General features: G+C 27.3%; 1 long non-coding RNA gene across 1 annotated transcript; it reads right to left on the reverse strand.

Moving 5' to 3' along the window:
* Positions 1-5343: 5343 nt before the first annotated feature.
* Positions 5344-7426, reverse strand: LOC120077586 (uncharacterized). Its single transcript, XR_005481790.2, has 2 exons — positions 7127-7426; positions 5344-5852 (listed from the first exon to the last, which is right to left on the reverse strand). It is a non-coding gene; the product is annotated as an uncharacterized LOC120077586 (long non-coding RNA).
* Between the last annotated feature and the right edge of the window lie 620 nt (positions 7427-8046).

An 8046-nucleotide genomic window follows, 5' to 3' on the forward strand; every position in this document is an offset into this window, starting at 1 on the left:
AAAATATTTCAGTTGTGTATGGTTTTTAAGTAATATAATGTAACTCTACTAATTAATACTAATTGTCCACCTTTATTTCAAGAGAAAAAGGGATTATCATAAATAATTTCAAAGTAATTTTAAAAATAAAAATTTTGAAAGTGGAAAGACATAATTGAAAGATAATTAATAGCAATCACCCATGATGTTTTAAAAAAAAATTGAATATTACTTATAAAAATTTGTTAACCTTAATATAATTTTTGGACTGAAAATGCTAAAGGTTAAAAAGTACTTTTGGTTTCTTATACAAAGTTATATTTTAACATTTTAATTTTAGTTGATAACGATCTAGTCTCGTTATTTTTAAATTAGTAGCAACTTAATTCCTAATTTAAATAAGTAATGATTTAGTTTCTTATATTTTACAATTTATAATAATTTAGTTCCTACCGTGTAAAATTTTATCAAAATTAAACGTCAATTTTAATTATGTAACGACTTAATCTTTATAGTTTATAAATAAATTTGGTTCTCGATTAATTTATCAATCTATAGGTGTATGAAATTTCATTAAATCATACTAATATTTTTTTTTAATAAGGAACATATCCTTACAAATTTTAAAGTACATGAACTAAATCATTATTTATTAAAGTTGTGGTTAAACTATTACAAATTTGAAAGTATAGAGATTAAGTTGTTACGAACTAAAGTTTTGAGACTAAATTGATATTTTTACGAAAGTTTAAGTGTTAAAAATGTTTTTTGGACTTTTAAAAAGGTTTACAAATATGGGCCAAAATATAGCCTAATTTATCAAATATGCCAATGAAAACTAAGACCCCATTTTGTAACTATTTCATTTTGTTTTTAGTTTTTGAAAATTAATTCTAGTTGTTTACCATTTCTTACAATGATTTGTATCTTCCTTAAGTACAATGTTCAATTCTTAGCAAAATTTCAAAAATAACAAGTATCTAAAAAGCTACTTTTTTTTTGTTTTCAAAATTTAACTTGATTTTTAAACCATTGATAAAAAATAGATAACAAAGCAAGAAATTTGGAGGTGGGAACTAGTGTCTATATGCTTAATTTTAAAAAATAAAAACAAAAACAAAAAAGCTAAGGTCCCGCTTGGTAACTATTTTGTTTTTTGTTTTTGTTTTTTTTAAATTTAAACCTATGGATATTACTTCTACCTCTTTTATGTACTTTTTGGTTTAAAAAGCCAAGCTAAATTTTGAGAATTAAAAAAAGTCTCTTTCAAAAAAATATTTTTATTTTGAAATTTGGCTAAGAATTCAACAAGTGTAGATACAAATCATTGTACGAAATGTGAATGAAATAAGCTTAATTTAAAAAATAAAAAATAAAAAAACCAAATGAGTTACCAAATAAGACCTAAATGGTTACCATATGGAGCCTAAAATATTCATAGTTGTCTACCGTGCATTAATCTCTACCTATTTAATAGATTAATTTGACTATGAAATCATGCAAATCGATTAATTTTTTTACTTATCTGATAAGAAATTTGAAAACAAAAATTTTAAAATAAAAATTCAATTAAAATAGAGTTGTATTTTAAATTTTTAAATATTTATCCGAAGCACATTTAAAAATTTGATTTTAATTTCAACATTTATTTAAAATAGGTTTAACATTATATTTATAAATTATAAAATTAATTATATTTACCCACAAAAAATTAGTCAATATAAATCATTACTAATTCATAAACATATTTTATATTAAAAAAAATCGTATAATTGTTATTGTGGAATATTATATAGTTTATGATACACTATATAATATATATTTTAATTTTGAATCGATTTCGATTGCAGTGGCCGAAGCAAAAAAAAAAAAATGTTAAGACAAATATAAAAAGTGATGTATCATTTAATTAATGATGTGTTGATATGTTAGAAAGAAACTTTTGGAAGTTCAAAGTAATTTTAAAGAGAGATTTGAGAAAGAAGTTGATCACTTCTAATTTTTTGTTTGACCTAAGGATTCTAAGATATCTCTCTTATTTATATTAGTTGATATTTTGAAATTTTTTGCTAGAATTTTGAACACGCACGTGATCTACTGACTACAAATGTCGTTCTAGACTCATTTTTTTCAATTACACATTTTTCTCATATATACTAAAGAGCTCTACAATATACTCTAAGCATCTCTTACAAGTAATTTTTTTAGGATATTCTAGGACTGACTAGATAAATAACAAATTTAGAGGTTTCATTTGGAAAAATAGCAAATATTTTTTAAATTGTAAAAATGACAAATTCGAATTAAATAATAAAAAATAATAATGAGAAATTTTCATAACTATCCTCACTTAAAAGTAAATACCTACCATTCAAAATTTGAAGTTGGAGAGTTTCAAAAACGTTAAAAAAAAAAAATACAAATACACTATAACCAAACAATTATCACGTTAACCAATATTCATACAACATAAAAAGTAATTAAAATCAAAACTACCAACAACTCAAATCCCAAACAACAAGTAACTAGGATTTGAAAAAGCTTCTTTATGTGACCTTTTATTCTTTCTTCACTTTTCCTTTTCGTCACGCAACCACAACATACCATGTGAGGAACGAAAATCAGTCTTCTCAGGTGATCCCAACACAAAATCAAGGTGAGGAGAATCCCTTCCATTGCACCAATCTTTCACCTCCTCATGTATAATCTTTTCTAAAACTTGTTTACCTATTTAAGAGACTTCGAAACTGATATGGTTGTAAGAGGAAGAATGAGTATCACCTACATCTAAACCCTTCCACAAAATCGATAGTCTCATAGTCTTTTTCATAGGTAAAGAAACCTAAACCCTTACACAATCTTCCTTTTGGTTCATGTAATGTAATCTATTCTATGCAATGTTTCAATTTTTCAAGGTAAGTACTAAGTGTTAAACCTTTGGATATAATATATAGATCTTCATTTTTTTTATAAATAATTCAAGATTTTCCTAATTTTTTAAAATAAAAATAATGCATTTTAAAATAATATTTTATTTGTAATCTTTAGGCAATCCGAATAAATCTTTGTTCTACATATATTTTCCCTAACTTCTTAGGATTCTAAAACAAAAAAGCAATATATCTTGTTTATCCCTATCATTTAAATAATTTTTAAAATAATCAACTACTTAAATGCGTTCGAAGAAGGATTAAAGTTCTGAAAAAAGAGAAAACTGAAGAAACAATAAGAGTCAACGAAAGATGCTGGAATAACTAGGGGAAAAAAAAGGAAACAAAGAATTTTTATCCTCAACAATCCCAATAAGATTCTAATTGTTGGAACTATCTTTGTACACTGTCAATTGAGATATAGACAAATTGACTGAAGAAAAAAGTTTACTCTTAAATTGACTAATTACTTGTGTGAACCTTCATCCCATCGATCATAAAAAAGAAGTATAACTTGTAAAGTCATAGCAAAAACAGCGGAAGATAGCAAAATTGACGAATTACTTGTGTATCAATAACACAGACTTTTTTGAGATACTCATAAAACAAAATATCTATCAAATATTTTATCGAATCCAAAATTTAATAATAATAGTATGTCATGTGATAAAACATAACAATTTTAAATAAATAAACTTAATAAGATAATGTAAAATGGGAAGATTTACAATAAATTAAAATTTGAATTGAGAGAGAAAAATCAAAGATGGATTAATTTTGAATTAATTAGAAAAGTAATTAAACAAATCTATTATGATAAAAAATTGCCAATTCAAAATTCAAATGAGGCCACTTTTTTTTCTACCTAATTGGTTAGGTTGGAATTTGATAACTGAGGCTTGCCCATTTACCTGTATTTCTAATTCAGCAATATTCACGCTATAACAATTACACTGTACTTAATAACTTTGATGGACGATCAGATTAATGATAGAATGGGCATTATAAAAAAGGACCTCATTTGCATGGCATACGTTTAGCCAAAAATCTTATTGTTTTCGGATTTTGCCATAAATCCAAATGAAACATCACTTGCTATTTTGTCCAATTTTTCAATATTCTAATACTTGATACTTCTAGAAATCAGGCTTTTGTTTGGACTAGGCCCAAATACTTTTAACCCAAAAGCATGTTTATATTTCAACATGATATATAAGGCTTACAAAAATAATCAGAGAATATTAATGGTTAAATAATCATAAATACCAAATGCTCATAATTTTACAAAAAAAAAAAAAAAAAAAAAAAAATCCTTTCATTTTCTCAACAAGGTGTATATACTATTTTTTTTATGATATATTTCATATAAATATCGTAACAATATCATGTTGATTCATTGTGTAGAAGAAAACTGAATAGTGCAAGAGATATATAAGGATAGGATTCAAATAGTGTGATGATTGAATCAAAGGTACATAATATATACAAGGTATATATGGATATATTGATGATTATATACTAAATAAAAATCATCGTTATATTTATTAAAAAAAATTGGAAAACAGCAAAAATGAAGAAACAAATGAATACCCATTTAAGATATTACCATGAGTCAGATATAAATTAGGCCTATTTTTTTTTTTTTATTGATTGTTTGAAGAAATATAACAAAGGTAACGTCTTCACAATAATTATGATGTAAAGGATATAGATGAATGAACCTAATATTGATGTGAAAAATAAATAGTTGGAATATATTTGTAAATAAGCAAACGAATAGTGGTTATGGAAAATAAAAAAAAATGTGTTTATACTAGGTAAACTAACTGTGGTTAGGGGTGTACATGGGTTGGGTTGAGGGTGTTTATTGAACCAACCCGAAAATTTCGATTAGTTAGGTTGGCAATCCAAAGAACTCAAATAAAGTCTCTAATCCAATCCAATCCTTCTGAATTGTTCGAGTTATCGGGTTATTTGAACACTTTATAAGTGATGGGGTAATATTAAGTGAGATAATATCACAAATGGAAAAAAAAAAATGATTGTTGGGCTTTTTGGATAATTCCACTTAGCCCAAGATATTGATCCAAGCTCTTAAATGACCCTTAATGTTTGACTAATCCTAACAACTATTATGTAAACCACAATAAAAATTATTACATTTAACACAATCAAACTCCTTTTTAAGATCTTGGCTAATGATAATGGAAGCCGACCTCTTACCAATTTCGAATTCCACAAGATTAACTACCTCCAATTAGGGCTCCTAAACAGAAATTGGGGTATATATAGTAACATTCTAGATTTCATTTGGATATTTGACAGGACTCGGATTTTGTTGGCAAAGGTTGATTTTCCTAATACCCAAAAGGCCCTCAATCGAATATCTAGTGTATCTAATTTTGTATTGTCAATTTTTTTAAGCATTCCCATGTTTTGAAATTAAAATAAAAGATGTAATTTTTTTCCTATTTCAATATAGATGTGATTTCAATTTTCCAATTTTATATCATCTCCATTTATCATGTGTTGATCGACTGTACCAACTATAGATGAGATATATTGAGAGAGAAGATACACTGCAATCTTCTCCTGGATTCTTTGCCACGCAATCTGAAACCCTAGCACCAAGCTCCAAGACTAATTTGACTTCTTCGCCCTTAATCTTGATAGGACCATCCATATTTCATCCAAAATTCCAATCTGATCGGATGCCATCTCCTTCTATCAAAAGGCCAGTTGCACCCTCTTCGACGAATGGAATTAAAACTGGTAGACTCATTCCTCATTTGAGTACTTCTCCCAGACCCTCTATTTTTACTTCTCCATTAGGCCTGTTGTTGTCTCTTTTCATACTTCACTGACATCTTCTCAGCCAGTTGTCTTATCTTTTGTGACTCTACAGGTGGAGAAGAAGCATCTAGGCATTTCTAAACAAATAACCTGAGACAGAAGGATTATGTTAACAGTTATATATAGTAGTTGCACGGGCGGCTTTCAGACTTGGTTGATTATGTGTTTCTCCAGTTTTAGAAGTTGAATGAGATTTTTGTATTTGAAGAATTACATTATAATTAACTTTCTTTTTTCTTTGCCAAATAATCTTACTTTATAATTATGGGAGGGTGTGTCGAATGGAATTTTTGTATTTGAAAAATTATATTGTACTTAACTTTTTTTTTTTCTTTGTCAAACAAACTTAGTTTATAATTATGGGCTTCTCCAATTTATTACACTATAATTAACTTCTTTTACTTTGTCAGCCAATCTTACCTTATAGTTATGACTTTCTCTAGATTTAAAAATCGAATGAAATTTTGAATTTGGATTGTATTTGAAGAAAAACATTGTAATTAACTCTTTTTTTCTTTGTCAACCAATCTTATTTTATAATTTTGAGTTTCTTCAACTTTAGAAGTCGAATCGAATTTTTGTATTTGAAGAATGTGATATTAACTCTTTTTTTCTTTGTCAAACAATGTGATATTAAATATGTAATCTTATTTGATCCACTTTGATATTGTATATATCAATTTATTGATAATCTTTTCCAAAATTGAGCTTATAAACACATTTCTCTCTATTTTGTTGTTGTTTCATATTGATTTTCTTCTATATTCATACCCTTCAAGTTCATGTTTCTAAACCGTCAACAAAATCCAATAATCAATACAATTGAAAATGTGAAGATAAAATCAAATAAACTGTCACTTGGATAATATTAACAAGGTAAGCAACTGCGAACACATAATATCAAGGATTTTCTCCCATTTTATAAGACTATATACATCAAAACATTTAATAATTTCAATCAGACAGTCATATAACTCCAGAATATTTGACAACACAAGCTCCATTCGCAATTTTTTCATAACAATCCATTACTTCCAATTGAAATTCAGTCTACATGATACACTTCATACAAAAGGGGATTGGGGATTTCAAAATTGTCAACTACAACAACCACATACAAGAGAAACTACATTATTCAAAGTAACAAAAGCAGTAGAAACATCCAGGTGAACAATAACCACAATTTGAAATTAGATGAACTAAAAGAAACTCAAATCAAACTTCAAATAGGGAAGGCGATTTTCAAACAGTGAGAAGGCATGAAATCAAAACCAGTAGACAAAATCAAAATCGAAACCACAAATTCGCATCAGAAATCTCTTAAATCTCTTCAAAATTGAAACCAGTAGATTTTGAAAACAAACCTATTAGAATGAGAGAATGTGACCAAACCAGTAGACGAACTTCAACCAAAAAATTGAACAAAAACCCTCCACAAATCAGCTTTAAAGAACTCCTGCTGAGCAAATCGAAATCGAATACTCCAGTTGAGAAATTCGAAATCGAAACCAATTGTAAATGAGAGAAATCCAGAATCAATCGAAATCTTTGTTGCAGAAAATTGGACGTTGAAGAAGAAGGAAAAATGCGGGAGGGAGAGAATTGCATGCTGAAGGTTTGGGATATTTATGGGGGTAGTTTTGGAATAAGAAAAAAAAATAAAATCTCTACAAAACACGACATGATACTAATGTATAATTTCAATTGACCACCTGATGCAATTCTCCAATTATTAATTAATTATTAATTTCATCATTTTGCTATTTTTCAAAATATGAAAACAATTTGTCATATTTTCAAATGAAACTTTATAATTTGCTCTCCCCATTGTTAGTCCAACTTCAAATATATCTTGGCCCAAATGAATAAAAAAAGGGGGTCACATATATCAAAGGACTAACAAGAAGAATGACAAATTTTAACTTTTCATTTGTAAAAATAGTAAATCAACATTTCATTTATTAAAATGACAAAATGAATTAAAAATAAATAATAAATAAATTTATAAAAGTCTAAACTACCCTTAGCCATACAAATGAGATTGTTATTGACTTATTACATAATTACACTGTAATTAAAACAAAAATCTAGAGACTATCGGTTGGCCATGCTCTATGCACTACATCGACCTCTTCTCCAACCAAGTTGCCACCATTTTTCTCTCCAAAATCGGCTCCTCCACCAACAAAGGCAACACCTCGACTTGAATTTTGTCTTCATTCCTTGCTCCATCAAATGTGGCTTCCTCTCCTTCCTCCAATACTTCACAATCAACTTCAACTTT

Source organism: Benincasa hispida, chromosome 5 (genome assembly GCF_027475165.1).
Source record: "Benincasa hispida cultivar pf3 chromosome 5, pf3_genome.v1.1, whole genome shotgun sequence".
Taxonomy (NCBI): Eukaryota; Viridiplantae; Streptophyta; class Magnoliopsida; order Cucurbitales; family Cucurbitaceae; genus Benincasa; species Benincasa hispida.